This window comes from Quercus suber, unplaced genomic scaffold (genome assembly GCF_002906115.3).
Source record: "Quercus suber isolate HL8 unplaced genomic scaffold, Cork oak 2.0 scaffold_524, whole genome shotgun sequence".
NCBI lineage: Eukaryota > Viridiplantae > Streptophyta > Magnoliopsida > Fagales > Fagaceae > Quercus > Quercus suber.
In genome coordinates this window covers 174,740-193,749 of record NW_027069973.1, presented here as the reverse complement: position 1 = coordinate 193,749, position 19,010 = coordinate 174,740, and the positions used below count along the sequence as shown (strand labels likewise).

Genomic DNA, 19,010 nt, shown 5'->3' with positions numbered 1-19,010 from the left:
ATAAGGTTGACCATGGTGGTTCTGCTACGGTGAACTCTATTGCGGTGGTATCTATACTTAGTTTTGTAGGTTTGCCGACCATGATGTGCCCAACGCTTCCAAGACTCTCGTACATGTATATTGGCATATTAAGGAAATCTCTCTTCTTTCCAACCCATTTCCCTCCATAGTGGTCTGTGTATGTCTGTAGTTGTTGATCTATTGGAACTTGTGATAATCCCTTTGTTGAAGTAAATCCAAACTTGTTTCGCATTGTACAATTTGATGTTGAGGCGTTGCAACTCATAGCTTAGTCAATCTACAAAGTTAGTGGGGTAGAAATAAGATCATTATTGTGGTGCATTTATAACCTCAATTCATGTTCCAAGCATTATAATTTTAGTTATTAGGACTTGTCATGTCAATACAGGTTGGAAAAACACTACATGAACAGTATTTTAAATGTTCCTAATGTCACAGTGAGATTTGAAGATGTTGGCAGTAGTTGCAGTGTTCTTGAACAGAGTATCGTATTTAATTGACACAGTGCTATGTCCCTGGTACCAGGGTACGATTATTCATATATTTAAGTATTCATGTGAATGTGGATAATATGACTAGACAGTGTGTGAAATCGTGCCGAGCTGTTGAGTAGCACGTGTGAAATAGTGGCGTCTGTTGGCGCATGTGGTTCGTATGACTATAGTTGGTGCTATAGTAGCGAGCTGGTGACGTGTCTTCAAAAAACTACTCATGCCACAGTTAGTGCTACATCATGTTTATTGTATATTCAAATTTGCTTATTGCATTCATAAAATCTGTTTTCTACATTAATTTAAACTGTTTTCTGCATGTGGTTCATATGACTACAGTTGGCGTTTGTGTAAATTATTTTCTGTTCACTATTTAAAAAAATTGTTCGCTGTTTTCTCATAAAACACCTAGTGAAATCGTGTTTTCTAAATTTAAAAGCCAAATCTGAATACTTTCTCATGTTTAAATTTCACAATAATGGAATTGGTTTTTTTGCATTAATAAAATTTGCTCTTTGTACATCATGTTTATTGTATATTCAAATCTGCTTACTGCATTCATAAAATATATTTTCTGCATTAATTAAAACTGTTCACTATTTTCTCATAAATTTTTTTTTTTTTTCTGTTTTCTACATAAACTATTTTTAGCATTCTGCATAAAAGTATTTTCTCTTCAGCATTATTTGAAAAATTGTTCACTGTTTTTTCTACATAAATTATTCAATGTTCATTAGGTGTTTTATGATCCGGATGCTCTAATACCAATGACTACCCAGGAGAAAGCACAACAGTAATATGGAAGCATAAACAATGATAAAATAGATAATAAAGAAGTAAATAGCAAAATAGATATATTCAAAATAAGGTTAAAATGGAGTATGGAATATGAAAATAGAAACTAGTAAAATCTTGCTTGAATAAAAACTTCAGTCTTTGATAAACTTGAAAACAAACTGCTGTCTTTGATATAAGCTTGAAGATAAAACTGTCTGTAGAGAAAGGTTACAAGATTACAAGAGGGGAGAGAGTACAAAAGTCTTTCTGAGGGAGAGGGAAGGCTATTACAAAAGGCTTTCTAAAACTTTGAACTTAAAAGCTTAGAATCTTAGAAACTTAGAAACTTTCTTCTGTCTTCATAGTCCGTCTCTTTTATAGGTGAAATGAGCCATGGTAAAGTAACTTGAGTAGGTAAATTTGACTCAAGTTAATCTGTCGGTGGTATGGAAATTAGTACTGATGAGTAATAGACTGTCTGCGTCTGTCTGGGAATCTTTCAAATCTAGAGAATCTATCAGATCTCTTTTTACACATGCTAGAAAACAGTGAACAATTTTTATGACAAAACAGTGAACAATTTTAATTAATGCAAAAAACATATTTTATGAATGCAGTAAGTAGATTCGAATTTACAGTAAATATAATGTGTAGAGAGAAAATTTGATTAATGTAGAAACAGATTTTATCAATGCAGAAAAATATATTCGATTATTGTGAAATTTAAACATGAAAAAGGATTCAGATTTGACGTTTAAATTTAGAAAACACGATTTCACTAGGTGTTTTATGAGAAAACAGTGAACGATTTTTTAAATAGTGAACAGAAAATAATTTATGCAAAAAAGAGAGTAAACAATTTCTTAAATAATGCTGAACAGAAAATAATTTTATGCAAAATCGTAGAAATAGTTTATACAGAAAATAGTGAACAATTTTTATGAGAAAACAATGAACAATTTTAATCAATGTAGAAATTAAAATCTCTATATTTTACAATGCTTTTATTTAAATAAATAAAAACATAAAAAAGCTACTTATTTTTATCTTTATGTTTATTTGTCGATTATCCTCGAACAAAAAAAAAAAAAAAAAAATTACATGGTACTCGAGTTTAGTAAACTCGAGTACTGTAGAAATAAAATTTTCTGCATTTTATTTATAAAACGCAATCGAGCCTGGTATACTCAATATTGTGTTGCATGGTACTCAAGTTTACCAAGCTCGAGTACCACAATATTTTTTTTAATCGCCCAATTTCCAACTCAACAGTGCCACGGTGGAACTATAAAATAGGGTACTCGAGTTCACCGATCTCGAGTACTAGAAAAAGTGGTAGATTGCCGTTTATTTCTGAAACAGTGGTTTTTTGCTAAAAATTTCAAAAAAAAGTGGTATTTGGCCATTTTGGTGCAGATCAGAAGCCCTTACCTGGAGAAACAGCACCAACGCCTAATCCATTCCATCTCCTCCTCCCCTCTGACCACCAAAGCTCCACCCAGCCGTTGGAGCCACCACGACGTCGTTTTGAGCTGGCGTCGATGCACCCAACCTCAAGGTTTGTTCTAATTTCTATTTATTGTTTGATTAGTTATTTCCCTAAAATTTATTAGGTTTTGAAATTTTGATGGGTTTGGGTTATTTTTTAGATATCAATTTGTTCATATTGGTAGGTTTTGTTGATTTATATGGATTTTGCTTCTTTTTTTTTTTTTTTTGGGTGTCATCCGGTGTCGACACACTTAACCTCAAGGTTTTGTTAATTTGTACTGGTGTCATCTCTCTTCAATTCCAAACCAGCATTTTACATGGTTTTGAGAAGAATGTTTTAGTGGTTGGAACAAAGGTTTCATCTGTCTTGACTCTGGACAGTGAGACTGGAAACATGCTAACTACTAGCAGAGTTCAACCTAAGAAACCTTCAAAAGCTCTATTCATGCAGAGCTTGGGTAAGTGCTACTGGCTTCAGGTTTCATTTTTGGCAGCAATAAAAAATCTGTCATACATGTTGATATCCTTAAGTATTACCTCTTTGATGATTAGTTATTATACTCTTGAGAACATTGAAGAATTTGACCGAACGAATATATTTGAATGCTTCACAGATGGGCAGGATCCAAATGCTCCACATCTGAGCAAACGGAATTCATTGGAGGATGCCATACCAAAGCAATTAGTTTTGCTATGTTCTGAGAAAGCTGTGTATGTCTATTCTTTAACACACATCATTCAGGTAACCAGTGCTTTATTTATGTAGGCAATGAGCTGGGAAACTACATAAGATCATACCTAACCTTCCCTTCTCTTTTGTTTCAGGGAGTTAAGAAGGTGCACTACAAAAGTGTTTCAAACCTCTTCTTGTTGCTGGGCATCAACATTTTATAGTTCCTCTGATGTTTACTGGCTTATTCTCCTTTTTACTAGTGGAAAAATTCAGATAAGGTGCAGGTTTTTCTTAACCTGTATTTTCCGAGTTTCATGAATAAATTTCAGATGTGAGGAGTTATAGTTGTCATACCCTGTATTTTCTAAACCTGTATTTTCCTTAATGCTCTATGCATGTAGTTAGCTTCTACCATGTAACATTAATCTTATACTGTGTGCCTATATTGTAAATGAAAATTATGTTTTATAATAAGAAAAAGCCACAAGTCATTCTTTGGCAAATCAGATTTGCTTTTTATTTGCATGTTACAACCACGTACCTTTGACATTGAGAAGCACAGGTACTTTTTGATAGCAATAATACTTCAAAGACTGTTTTGCTTGGTATCAACTTAGATTAGAGATTTGAGTATAAAATTGCATTTGTTAGGCAAAACGATGTAGGAAAAGTCATAATGCAGAAATAGGCATCCAGAATAATATGTTCTTTTCTAGCATATAGCGGTTTTTTTCCAGCCTATAGGGAACTTTTTAATTAGGCCATGTGGTTTAGGGTTGTACTTGTTTGATGGTTGAATTTGTGCTTTTTCTTAATTCAAGATATTTTCTGAGCTCTATTTATATATGGCTGAGACTAGCATAAACTATTTCACATCTTCCATTCTTGAAATCCTTTTCTCATTCATGTATATTTTCCATTTCAATTTAAACTTGAAACATATTTAGAACTAATGTTACCTCCATTTCATGACCATTTGGTGGTGGAAGACATTAACTTGTTCTGTCTGTCTACTTTATTGTAATGTGCAAGAGTACAAAGATTCCATAAACGATGTTTTTATTTATTTATTTTTTTTTGTTGTTATTTTTTTTTTAATGAAAGTAAATTTGTGTTTAAAATTGGCAGATAGAAGCTATGAATATCACAAATGTGCCGTCATGTCTCAAATTTTGGCCTATATCTTTTGTTGAATGCTACTATTGGCCAAAAAATGAAACTCATGTACTACAAAGCACTTGAGTGATCAAAATGAAAGATGCAAGTGATGAAACTGTTAAATATTGCTATGTTTGAAGGTGGGAATGACTTGTGTGAAGGGTGGAGTGGGTCAGCCAAGGAGATTGCACAAGATGCTTTGCATATAAGGATAGCTGATGCATGTATATCCATATTTGAACTATTGATGATTAGATATAGTTGTATTTTGATTATCAAATATTTGATAATGAATTGTTGATGATTAGATTATTTGTATTTAAACACTAGAGGAATAATAAGCAACAAAAAAATTGTCTAAAACTATTTTCTATCTTTCCCATGATTGATTATCAAATATTATCTTTATCTATAAGAAATTCTTAGCCATATAAAATCCTTGGCAACTTTTTTCTCTAGATAGAAATAGCAACCTAGATCAAATATTACTTGGATATTTTAATAATTGTGCGGAATTTCTTCTAACCAAAAGCTTTACTCACTCCCCTAATGATACTCAAAGCCAACTAAAACTCCACTAGCATGCCTTGCACGTAAGTTTTAGTGTCTCGTCATAATTTAGCAAAAAGTCCACCTATCACAATTTTTTTGAAAGTTTCTAAGTTTTAGTGTCCTGTCGTAGTGTCTTGCCTTGATTTACTCGAATGCCAAAGCCCTTTTGCCTTGCATATGCATTATAACATGCTTTAGCATCCTAACTTATCAAATACCATATCGAGACATGGTTTCAAATGTCTATTGCATGCGAAAGGCTGATTTGAATCATTCTTCATTTATTTCTAACTCATTTGAATCATTCTTCATTTATTTCTAACTCATTTGAATCATTCTTCATTTATTTCTGACTCATCATATACTAAGCCTTCCACCATATCATAAAGTGAGATTGTTTTAGGTTTCTTTATTGCTCGCACTCATATTTTCAATTTAAGTTAAATTTCAAAATAACCTATAAAAAACAAAAGAGAAGAAAAATTCATAAGAAATGATTGAGAATAAATTCAAATTTTGTGCTAATACCAAATTTGCCCAATTTGGCAAACTTGTTTTAAGATACAAGTGAAAAGTAAATCTAACCACTTAATACAAAACTGAACAACCAATTTGAATTTTAGGAATTCAAATTAATTCCACTTAAGCTCAACAAAGGCAGGGTACATTTGAACACCTTGCTCAACAACTCAATAAACTCTACATAAAACAACTCCAACAACATATAGAGAGAAATTGACACTACAAGTAGGATAAAATTGAAATTGCAAGTAGTAGAAAATTATATTTGAAGCTAAAAATATTATAAAAGCTATCAAATAAATGATACTAGCTGTGTCCCACAAGCCTAGGTTGACGGTGAGGAATTCAACAACCACAGTAAGAAAACTTGTCGAAAAGGCACCTGTAAGAAAAAACAAGATTCTCATTTAATTAAATTCATTTTAGTGTTGGATTCCTAATTGAACACAAGCTCCCAAGAAAAGCAAATCCAAAAATTTAAGTCAAGGTTTAAAAAAAAGAAAAAAGAAACACAAACTGAAAATTAAATAAATATGACAATGTAATCACAACGGGGCAACCAAGAATTAGTTATTTTTGCCTGCATTTAATACCTGTTTTACAAAAAGATGGAACACATTGACTTTTTAACTTGAATGCTAGAACTTCAACAAATTCTGTCTCAACCGCTAAAACATTCTTCTCAAAACCATGTAAAATGCAGGTTTGGAATTGAAAAGAGAGATGACACCAGTACAAATTTCACTTGCAATGTGGTTTTGATATAATAGAGTGGGTCCTTCTATATCAATTATTGAAACCTGTAAGAAAAATGAGTTGACATAAGCTAGATTTATGTAACAATTACATAAAACCTGATAATCAACAAAACTCAATTGAAAAACAATGAAACTAAACTCTAAAGGCTAAACAGTATAGTATTATTAATGTGTAAAGTTGAATACAGCAAACACTACAACAGAAAAGTATCACAACCAAGCCTAAAGTAAATATAGAATGTGAGTATCAGTTGTTAAACTTTCCAATGTCACACACCCTACTTATTTGCTCCTAACTCGAGAGAAGAGGCAGGAGTTTTTTTACTCATGTTTTTCAGTTTTTTTTTTTTTGATTAAAGGCAGTGCGTTTTTTAGTAATTAGTTGAAGCTTGTTAATATTCTCAATGCCATGTCTATGAAACATAATAGTTTTAAAGTCCAATCTTAACCCTGCTACTTCCTATCAAAATTTGTCCTTGAAACACCATCTATTATCATTAAATACCATATCAAGGCTCTCTACTATTTGTCAAATTAGTTTAATTGGAAAGATTTGAACTTAAGATCTTCCCTAACCCCACTGCTCACCTTCACCATCTTAGCCAGGGCCCCGGGACCTTTCCACTATTCAATTAATTGATACTTAATATCATTACCAATGTCTCTCTTGTTAAAGAAACTCCAAACCCAGATCACTGATCTGTCAATTTGCACATATCTAATGTGGTAACCTCACCTAGATAAAATGAAACTTGCTGGGGAGATGAGTCAATGACATAAATCTGAGTTGAGTATGCAATCAGCAACACATCAATAATAAAAATAAAAGGTGAGAGTAAAAAGAAAGTAAACTTATATATCAAAACAGGGGATTGGGTTCTAATTAAAAGAGTTGTGTTGCTAGCTATCAATTGTGTGGAGCGAAACAGGGGATTGGGTCTTGTCTAGAGTTTCAGCACCTATCAGAACTTCATTATTGATTCTTACGCTGGGGTTGTAAGCCATCTTGTGACAATTTCCCCTTCTTTTGAAATTGTTTCTACATAAAAAAGGCTACTATAAATCATAGATAAAAAAGAGAGGTGGGTGGCCTATCACTTAAGAATCCAATCAAAACCCATGAAAATATCAAAATCCATATAAATCAACAAAACCCATACCAATATGAACAGATTGATATCCAAAAAATAACCCAAACCCATCAAAATTTCGAAACCTAATAAATTTTGGGGAAATAACTAATCAAACAATAAACAAAAATTAAAACAAACCTTGAGGTTGGGTGCGTCAGCGCCGGCTCAGAACAACGCCGTGGCGGCTCCAGCAGCGGGGTGGAGCTCCGATGGTCAGACGAGAGGAGGAGATGGAATGGGTTAGGGCCGTTAGGCGTTGGTTCTGTTTCTCCAGGTAAGGGCTTCTGATCTGATGTGTTTGATGATTTTAGTTTTAATTGAGTTATAATCCTGTGTGATAGTGTACTGTTTCCTCATTAAATGTCTGACGTGACAGTTTCTGATAGGTGGCATAAATAAGCCCTTTTCTGCCAGCTTCGAACAAAAGGTATTCTCATGGCAAATTCACGCATTAAAAATCAATTAAACACAAAATTGATTATTTAGCATTATTTTAAAACCAACTATAAAATGTATGAATTAACTCAAAATAAATATGATAATGCTTTCTAATAATGATATAAATATGCAAGATTAAGCTATTATTACACTCCCCAACCAGCTCATTACTAGTCCCCTAGCAATTTAAGGGGCTCGAGATAAAAACACAAAATAATAAAAATTTATTACTTTAGTAGAAATAGTTAATCAAAGATCAAAACACTAACAACCACCAAAGATATTTCACATACTATCAATACTCAGTGTGTGTATAGTTTAGCCAACACAAACACAACCTTGGTCTTAAGATAAAATATGGCTTGAATTTCTATACAAAGTTATGCTTCAACTCAAATCTCACAGTTGTTAACACTCAACAAATAAAATCACTCCGAAAATGGTTTAACACTCCCAAACATATGTGAGTAGAATAATGTAGAACAAAGTCTAATATCTCACATATAAATAAGATGAAGAACGGTGAAGCAAAATAAAGGACATTTATAGTCTCATGAAAGGATGCCAAACACTAAGAATATTACATCACACACATTGATTAGTCATGTCAAGATCCAAACCATACCTTCTTTAAGATCAAATAGGACTTTCATTGGGATATAATGTAGGGTAAAGAGGATGAATTTAGAATTAAGGGTATAGGTAAAAATAAAAAGTGTTCCTAAGAATAACTAGAGAGACAACTTCTTTTGAGTATATAACAATTGATTTATCCTCTCAAGTTTTCTTAAATATTGCACTTTCACTTTCTTTCTCTTTTCTTCAAAATTTCATTCTCTATTTCTTCCTCTAGCACATTCCTTCTTTTTCAACATTTTTCCTTTCTTGTTTATGACTCCTTTTTTTTTTTTTTGAGTGATTCCTTCTTTTCTTCCATCCATTTCACCATAAATTTACCGCAACAAGACAATTTGATTGTATTCATTCTTGGAACACTTTAGGAAAAGGTTTGAGAAAGAATGGCTAAAATAATAGGCTCAAATGGGTGACTAGCGGTAATATATCAAGAAAGAAAATAATAAAGGCTCAAAATTAACAAAGATGGCCTAAAATCATCTCTTAAGGATTGGGATAGTTCTTCAAAATCCATGACTTTAACATATTCAAGTGTGGCATAAAATTGATGAATTCTTAGCATTCGACCAAATCAAAGAATAATGAGACTAAGCAACAACAAAGTAATGTGCTTCCAAATGAAAAAATGAGATCAAAAGAAAATAACGCTCTAAAAAAATGAATGGCTCAAGAACTCACTTGGGCTATAGTCTCTACATTTCATTTTCAAGATTTTCAAAGTCATCTCCATCTCTCAACCAAGAAACATGTTCATGTGGCTAAAGTGCATGTGCAAAATAGTTGAGCATAAAAAACAGTGGAATTCTTTAGATAGAAGTAGTATAAAGAACTTTGACTTAAAACTCTTGCTAAAGCAACACTTCCTTTTTCTTTTTTTCTTTTTTCTTTTTTTTTTTTTTGGGAAAATTGGACGAAAAACAAAAATCACTAAAAATAACCCAAAAAAAAAATGTTAACATAAAATAAAAACAAATGCAAATCATCTCAAGTTCCTCCCCCAACCTAAAACTTACATTGTCCTCAATGTTAACAAGGAAAAACAACAAAGAGTAGAGATTACAGAGAGTACCTTGAAGAGATGAACATAAATGAACAAAAAATACTTAAACACCTGCAAAAGGGGTTAGAAAACAAAACAACAAAAATAATAATAACAATAAAAAAAAATTTTAAAAAAAAATTCTAAACTATGAGACAAACTCTCATGCTAATTACTTGGCAAGTCTTGATAAATGGGATACTCCAAATTAATGGATTTCTCATCTTCTGAAAATTTCTCAAGAAATGGATTAAGACGTAGTCCATTCACCATAAATATGTTACCATTCTTAGGATTTTCAATTGCCTCATGAAACTATTCGTTCACTCTCTCTGTAAGTATCTTCTTCCCATTCTTTGCTTCCTTACTTTCTAGTTTAGTTATGAGTGGGTTTGCCCATCTACTTAATAATCCTACAAGTCCTAGTATCCATAATCACCCCTCTATGACTAGATTTTGATATTTGAAAAACATCTTCACAAATTGGCAGTCGCATACCTTCTGCTCCAAGACCCATTAACTCGACGTAATAAAATCTAAGGGCTCGTTTGTTGCTAAGCAAGGAGGCCTATGCAGCACATGTAGGAATTCATTCACGCCCAAGTACCAATGAGCCAAATGTCCCACTAGTTGAGACACAAACCAACCCTACTAATGAGAGAAAATCATGAAAGTTAGAAGTGGTACATAGAGATAGGATTCACCCTAGTAGCTTTCAACAGCGTATGAAACGCGGTGCCAAAAGGGTGGCAAATCTTGTCCACCAATTTGATGAAGATAGAGTTCACTATCCTGAGATGGAACGTTTTAAGGAAGATGTAAGTTCAGATTTGGGGAGTGGAGAGTATTTCACTCCAACAGGGCTTGGTATACCTCCAACGCCTCAATATTTAGTTATAGACATTGGAAGTGACGTTGGAGGTGTACCAAGCTCTCCTGGAGTGAAATACTCTCCATTCCCCAAGTCTGAACCTACATCTTCCTTAAAACGTTCCACCTCAAGATAGTGAACTCCATCTTCATCTAATTGGTGGATGTGATTTGCCACCCTTTTGGCACCGCGTTTCATACGTTGTTGAAAGCTACAAGGGTGAATCCTATCTCTATGTACCACTTCTAACTTTTATGATTTTCTCTCATCAACAGGGTCGGTTTGTGTCTCAACTAGTGGGACATTTGGCTCATTCGTACTTGGGCATGAAGGAATTCCTACATGTGCTGCATGGGCCTCTTTGCTTAGCAACAAACAAGCCCCTAGTTTTTATTACATTGAGTTAGTGGGTCTTGCAGCAGAAAGTATTCGGCTACCAATTCGTGAAGATGTTTTTCAAATATCAAAATCTGGTCATGGAGGGGTGAATATGGATATGGGCACTAAGACTTGTGCGTGAAAGAATTTCCTTTAATTCCTACTTGGGCGTGAAAGAATAGGAGGGCCCACCTAATTACAAATTAGATATGTTGGAACAATAGACCAAACCCAGATGACTGCCTAAATTCTAAAAAATGGTAGGAACAATGCAAAGGCGGAAGATTCCCATTATTACCGACCACTAACTCAAGAGTATAAAAGAGGGGAAATTCAAAGGGGGAAGGATGAAACATTTTTAGGGAGAGAAATAGAGGAGGGTTTTTTTTGGGACAGATGGAAACACAAAACCTATTCTAGCCCATGCACGCATCTCCAATAATCAAAGAACCACCTCGGGGGGCCTAATAAACAAGTCTTAATAGTCTTAGTAACTGATGTCGACACCCGGCCTCAATTGGGATGGTAGCTTAAAGAGTAGAGATTACAGAGAGTAACTTAAAGAGATGAACATAAATGAACAAAAAAACTTTAACACCTGCAAAAGGGATTCGAAAACAAAAATAATAAAAAAACACACAACCTAAACTACAACACAAACTCTTTTGCTAATTGCTTGGCAAGTCTTTATAAACGGGATCCTCCAAATTAATGGATTCCTCCTCTTGTGAAAAATTCTCTAGAAATGGCTTAAGATGTAGTCCATTCACCATAAATATGTTACCATTTTTAGGATTTTCAATTGTCTCCTGAAACTATTCGTTCACTCTCTCTGTAAGTATCTTCTTCCCATTTTTTGCTTCCTTACTTTCTAGTTTAGTTATGGATGGGTTTGCCCATCTGCTCAATAATTCTACAAGTCTTAGTGCCCGTATCCAAAATCACCCCTCCATGACTAGATTTTGATATTTGAAAAACATCTTCACAAATTGGCAGTCGAATACCTTCTGCTCCAAGACCCACTAACTCGACGTAATAAAATCTAAGGGCTCATTTGTTGCCAAGCAAGGAAGCCCATGCAGCACATGTAGAAATTCATTCATGCCCAAGTACCAATGAGCCAAATGTCCCACTAGTTGAGACACAAACCAACCCTGCTGTTGAGAGAAAATCATGGAAGTTAGAAGTGGTACATAGAGATAGGATTCACCCTAGTAGCTTTCAACAGTGTATGAAACGCGATGCCAGAAGGGTGGCAAATCTTATCCACCAATTAGATGAAGATGGAGTTTACTATCCTGGGATGGAACGTTTTAAGGAAGATATAAGTTCAGATTTGGGGAGTAGAGAGTATTTCACTCCAGTAGGGCTTGGTACACCTCCAACGCTTCAATATTTAGTTATAAACATTGGAAGTGACGTTGGAGGTGTACCAAGCCCTACTGGAGTGAAATACTCTCCACTCCCCAAGTATGAACCTACATCTTCCTTAAAACGTTCCACCTCAAGATAGTAAACTCCATCTTCATCTAATTGGTAGATATGATTTGCCACCCTTTTGGCACCGCGTTTCATACGCTGTTGAAAGCTACTAGGGTGAATCCTATCTCTATGTACCACTTCTAACTTCCATGATTTTCTCTCAACAGCAGGGTTGGTTTGTGTCTCAACTAGTGGGACATTTGGCTCATTGGTACTTGGGCGTGAAGGAATTCCTACATGTGCTGCATGGGCCTCTTTGCTTAGCAACAAACAAGCCCCTAGTTTTTATTACATTGAGTTAGTGGGTCTTGGAGCAGAAAGTATTCGGCTGCCAATTAGTGAAGATGTTTTTCAAATATCAAAATCTGGTCATGGAGGGGTGATTATGGATATGGGCACTAAGACTTGTGCGTGAAAGAATAGGATGGCCCACCTAATTACAAATTAGATATGTTGGAACAATAGACCAAACCCAAATGGCCGCCTAAATTCTAAAAAATGGTAGGAACAATGCAAAGGTAGAAGATTCCCATTATTACCGACCACTAACTCAAGAGTATAAAAGAGGGGAAATTCAAAAGGGAAAGGATGAAACATTTTTAGGGAGAGAAATAGAGAAGGCTTTTTTTTGGGACAGATGGAAACACAAAACCTTTTCTAGCCCATGCATGCATCTCCAATAATCAAAGAACCACCTCGAGGGGCCTGATAAACAAGTCTTAATAGTCTTAGGAATTGATGTCGACACCCGGCCTTGATTGGGACGGTAGCTAAAAGAGTAGAGATTACAGAGAGTAATTTAAAGAGATGAACATAAATGAACAAAAAAACTTTAACAATTACAAAAGGGATTAGAAAACAAAAATAATAATAAAACACACAATCTAAACTACGACACAAACTCTCATGCTAATTGCTTGGCAAGTCTTTATAAATGGGATCCTCCAAATTAATGGATTCCTCCTCTTGTGAAAAATTCTCAAAAAATGGTTTAAGACGTAGTCCATTCACCATAAATATGTTACCATTCTTAGAATTTTCAATTGCTTCCTGAAACTATTCATTCACTCTCTCTGTAAGTATCTTCTTCACATTTTTTGCTTCCTTACTTTCTAGTTTAGTTATGGATGGGTTTGCCCATTTGCTCAATAATCCTACAAGTCTTAGTGCCCGTATCCAAAATTACCCCTCCATGACTAGATTTTGATATTTGAAAAACATCTTCACAAATTGGCAATCGAATACCTTCTACTCCAAGACCCACTAACTCGACGTAATAAAATCTAAGGGCTTGTTTGTTGCTAAGCAAGGAGGCCCATGCAGCACATGTAGGAATTCATTCACGCTCAAGTACCTATGAGCCAAATGTCCCACTAGTTGAGACACAAACCAACCCTATTGATGAGAGAAAATCATGGAAGTTAGAAGTGGTCCATAGAGATAGGATTCACCCTAGTAGCTTTCAACAGCATATGAAACGGGATGCCAAAATGGTGGCAAATCATATCCACCAATTAGATGAAGATGGAGTTTACTATCCTGAGGTGAAACGTTTTAAGGAAGATGTAGGTTCAGAATTGGAGAGTGGAGAGTATTTCATTCAAGTAGGGCTTGGTACACTTCCAACGCCTCAATATTTAGCTATTGACATTGGAAGTGACATTGTTGACAGTGCCCAACCAATGTCACTTCCAATGTCAATAGCTAAATATTGAGGCGTTGGAAGTGTACCAAGCCCTACTGGAATGAAATACTCTCCACTCTCCAATTCTGAACCTACATCTTCCTTAAAACGTTCCACCTTAGGATAGTAAACTCCATCTTCATCTAATTGGTGGATATGATTTGCCACCATTTTGGCATCCCGTTTCATACGCTGTTGAAAGCTCCTAGGGTGAATCCTATCTCTATGGACCACTTCTAACTTTCATGATTTTCTCTCATCAATAGGGTTGGTTGGTGTCTCAACTAGTGGGACATTTGGCTCATAGGTACTTGGGCGTGAATGAATTCCTACATGTGCTGCATGGGCCTCGTTGCTTAGCAACAAACGAGCCCCTAGTTTTTATTATATCGAGTTAGTGGGTCTTGGAGCAGAAGGTATTCGGCTGCCAATTCGTGAAGATGTTTTTCAAATATCAAAATCTGGTGATGGAGGGGTGATTGTGAAAAAATTTCCTTTGATTCCTACTTGGATGTGAAAGAATAGGAGGATTTCCTACTTAGGCGTGAAAGAATAGGAGGGCCCACCTTCTAATTACAAATTAGATATGTTGGAACAATAGACCAAACCCAGATGGCCACCTAGATTCTAAAAAATTATAGGAACAATGCAAAGGTAGAAAATTCCCATTATTACCGACCACTAACTCAAGAGTATAAAAGTGGGGAAATTCAAAGGGGTAAGGATGAAACATTTTTAGGAAGAGAAATAGAAGAGGGTTTTTTGGGGATAGATTGAAACACAAAACCTATTCTAGCCCATGCACGCATCTCTAATAATCAATGAACCACCTTGGAGGGCCTGGTAAACAAGTCTTAATTGCCTTAGGAACTTATGTCGACACCTGGCCTTGATCGGGACGGTAGCAGAAAAACCGCCGCCGTCGTCGCAGGCCCTCATATGACCACCCGCCGTGGCAAATGCTCCCGAGGGTGCGGGGCCCCTCTCGATAGTGGCAGCGCACGTGCATGCTTCATGCAGAGTTTCGGGCGCTCTCTCTCTAGGTGGAGGAAGGTAGGTCTACCTTTGGCGTTATGGAAGGAATTTGGGCCAAATTTTAGGTGATTACCAAAAGTGAGTGGAGTCGCCACCAATCATTGGGTTTTTCTAAGGCGTGATTGGTCACTTGTTTTTAGTTGATTTATTACTAATCCTAAGTTAAGAAAAATGGCATTTTTCCTAATCTAATGTGGATGGCAAAAAATTTTGATTTTTAGGTCCGGAAGTTTGGTTACGTGTGGAGAAGGTGTTAGGCATCCCACAAGGGTTACATCTAAACAAGACCTCATGGACGTCGAATGTAACCACATGACCACAAACCCGTTAAGGGCATCAAATGTGGCAAAGCCTAGAACTAGAGAGACTAACACAAGCATCAAACATAGCAGCAAGCAAGCACAGACATGAAAATAGGGTGATCCAAACCCTTTGATGTGGGCCTTGGCATATGGATGATGACAAAGACCATAGGGTCTAGATCAGGGCCTAACCGTTAGGCCAAAAACACAAGAAAGCAAGATAAAAGAAACAAAAGGGCTACAATAGTACATGGCATGACAAACAAGGTCTAGGCCTAAGCACACAAACATGGCATGGAGCGCACAAGCACAAGGAAGGTGGCATAGAACATATGGAACATATAAGCAAGGAAACAAACATGTAAGCGTGTAGGTCTAAGCATGTGAATGTGAGCATAAAAGCATGGAAGAACACAAATCCAAGCATACAAGCATGTGGAGGCATAAACATAGGCATAGGAGCATAAAACATGCATACAAACATGTAGATCTAAGCAAGGCATAACCATAGACATGATATCAAGCACTAAAGCATGTAAGTAGATCTAAGCATAGATGGGGTAAGGAGCATGGAAGCAAACATGTGAGTATCTAAACCTATACATGGCATGCAGACATCACACAAGGTGCAAATCAATTATTCCAAATGAAGATAAGCAAAAAGTGTGGATTTAAAGATGATTGAAAGACCTTAGAAGTTTTTTGAAGCTCAAGTTCTACGTGGATTCCACCTGGGTAATTTTTGTTTGCCAGCTCAAGAAGTCGAGCATTTAAGACTCAAGTCTTAAAAACTCGAGATGCTATTTTTCTGTATTGTTTTACAAACATCACCACTAACGAAATTGTTAAAAATTTAAGGCCAAATGGGGGAAAAAAATTCCTTTAAGCATCATTTTATAGATATCACGTAATTCTATGACATCCATTATTGCTATTAAATTAATTTTAGATATGTTCTCAAATTCTTTGATGCTTGTTACTTATTTCTACAACCTAGAAAAGCATAAAGTTTAAGTTGATTAATTATTTTAAATTAGTATGTAACCCCGTGCATATGCACAGGTACAATTAAAAAACAATTACAATTTTACAATTCAAATTATACCTTTTTTGAAAAGAAGTTCAAATTATACATAGTATTAGTTTACATCTTTTTCTAATCATACATTTCTAAAATATGTAATAGATTCTCATTATATAATATATATACACACACACACACACACACACATATATATATATAGAATTTAATTGAATTTTAGACTCATTGGTTTTTGCACTCAATAATTCCCTTGTCATGAAAATTTATAAATTAGATGGACAAGTGGCACAAAATTAAAATATGCCTATATATATATGCTTAAAAATACTAATTAATTAATAGTGTTGTCCCTACCATTTTGTGTCCTAGTTTTTCAAGAATTTCCATTGTGTAAGTATTGTGTCATGTCCAGCGTCCAAACTTCTTTGAAATAGGAAAATTTTTAACCTATATATAAATAAAGAAATAGACATGTTTCTAAGAGAACACCTCAAACCTTCAAAGAAGCAATCACTAAGATGGCATTTGAAACCCACCCAAAAAGGAAAATAGGGGGAAATTCTTTGATTTTGTAAGTTCTTATAGATCAATTTGAAATGCATAGCTCGGAATCCATCCTTAACAATTTCTATATGGCTTAAATGTTTTGAGACAGTTAATCCCTTCTTATTTGTTCATAATGTTCAACAAATTATCCCCTAAAACAACTAGCCAATTGAGTTGTCAGAAGATAAAAGGAATAGAATTCTTGGCATCAACAACATGAATTATGTCTCCAACTAAAGTCACTATGGGATTAGCCTTATTTAAAAATATTCATATACAAAATGTAAGTATTTGAAAGCACAAATAGCAAGCCATGATAATAGCATACCTTTAACTCACTTGGTGACATGTTCAATATTTTTGAAGGTTCCAGATCTCCATTTAGTAGACGTCGAGCCAGTACCTCATTGTTCTACCAGGAAAGGAAGAAAGGGATTTAAAACAGAAGAAGAAGTAAAGTTCACCTCATAGACACCAAACAAGACTCTGATAATGCAAAACATGTATTAAAAAAATTAAGGTTACTTCATCTTATTGAATAAAAGCATGAATTTCTCCACGATGCTAATCATTCATAATCATAACTTTCCATATAAAAAAAAAATCAATAATACTGATATAAGACATGGCAAAAGAAATTGTCCAGTCTGTCTGGCAGATGATCAGGGCTTTTCTAAGTGTTGCCACAGCAGAAGCACTCCTTAAAAAATAAAAAAATACAGCCAAGTCTTGTACGTATTGATAAAATCAACTCAACTAAATCTTAATCCAATTAAATTGCAGACCTCTTATTATTCTCACTTAGTTGGCTAATGCCATCACGACGACCTTTTTCTTTGTCATCTCCATGCATGATTTGCGCATGTATTGAATTGGATTCCTATAAGAAGCCTCTCCACTCCAGCCATCTATCACGATAGATCAGTGATGGTAGAGATGAAGTTGAAGGGAGCATGTGAGAGAGAATGATGATGGTGTGAGGCAGAAAAGAGTAAAAGGGAGAAGAAAATGGTGTTGGAGAGTGGAGATGGTGAGGCTGAAAGGAATGGCTGAACGTGAAAGAGAAAAGAGAAAGGTATATTTTAATCCGGATGAGAGAGAAAGACGAATAAAATAATAATAAACGAAATGACATTTCAGTCCGTACCGTGCCAAAAATATCAGCGTACTGTAGCATGTTTTAAATTTTTAACATATATAGCACACCTCATGATGCTCTGGTATTTAGCATTTGACACACCTGATGGCAATGCTCTAAAAGGGAACAAATTTGATGCGAAGTGTATATGGGGAAAGAATCTCTCTCTCTTTATTCTTTAACTTAAATCATTGTATCTCTCCCTTTATTCTTTAACTTTATTCTTTAAGACTAACTTTAATACTTTATCTCTGTGATTGGCTGAACTTTAACTTTATTAATATTGGACTGTTTTTTTACTTTTTGAATTTGGCTTTATCTTATACGTTAGTGTTGGTGTGTGCTGCTGTTGGTGGTATATTAATTGTCCGTATATTGTGATTTGTGATTGTGAAATTTTTTGTTTGGCTGGGATGTGTAATGTGCACAATAATTAATAATTTATGAAATAATGTACTCACTGGTGAGGGAGAGGGTTTAGAGTTTAAACAGTTAATGTACTCTTTTTGCTTCTATTTTTCTTTTTGGAAGGCTTTTCTTGGGTTGGAGATGGAGGAAAAGGGAGAAAGTGGACTCAATTCTTTGTATGGGAGTTTGCGTGCTGTCCAAGCACAAAGTGTGCTATCTAACCATGCACTATGATTATCTCAAAAAAAAAAAAAAGCATGCATTATGAGCTTGCACATGGCAGATGAGTCTAAAATTGGCTAAAGGATGTTGTCTAAGCATACACTACGAGCTTGCACATGGTAGATTAGTCTAAAATTGGCTAAAGGGTGCTATATAAGCATACACTACGAGCTTGCACATGGCAGATGAGTCGAAAAATGGCTAAAGTGTGCT

At 35.0% G+C, this 19,010-nt stretch overlaps 2 long non-coding RNA genes across 2 annotated transcripts; one reads left to right on the top strand and one right to left on the bottom strand.

Annotated features, from left to right (window-relative positions):
• Positions 1 to 3,397: 3,397 nt before the first annotated feature.
• Positions 3,398 to 3,959, top strand: LOC136063418 (uncharacterized). Its single transcript, XR_010625079.1, has 2 exons — positions 3,398 to 3,522; positions 3,606 to 3,959. It is a non-coding gene; the product is annotated as an uncharacterized LOC136063418 (long non-coding RNA).
• Positions 3,960 to 5,632: 1,673 nt separating this feature from the next.
• On the bottom strand, positions 5,633 to 8,847 carry LOC136063417 (uncharacterized). Its single transcript, XR_010625078.1, has 3 exons — positions 7,715 to 8,847; positions 6,279 to 6,485; positions 5,633 to 6,067 (listed from the first exon to the last, which is right to left on the bottom strand). It is a non-coding gene; the product is annotated as an uncharacterized LOC136063417 (long non-coding RNA).
• Between the last annotated feature and the right edge of the window lie 10,163 nt (positions 8,848 to 19,010).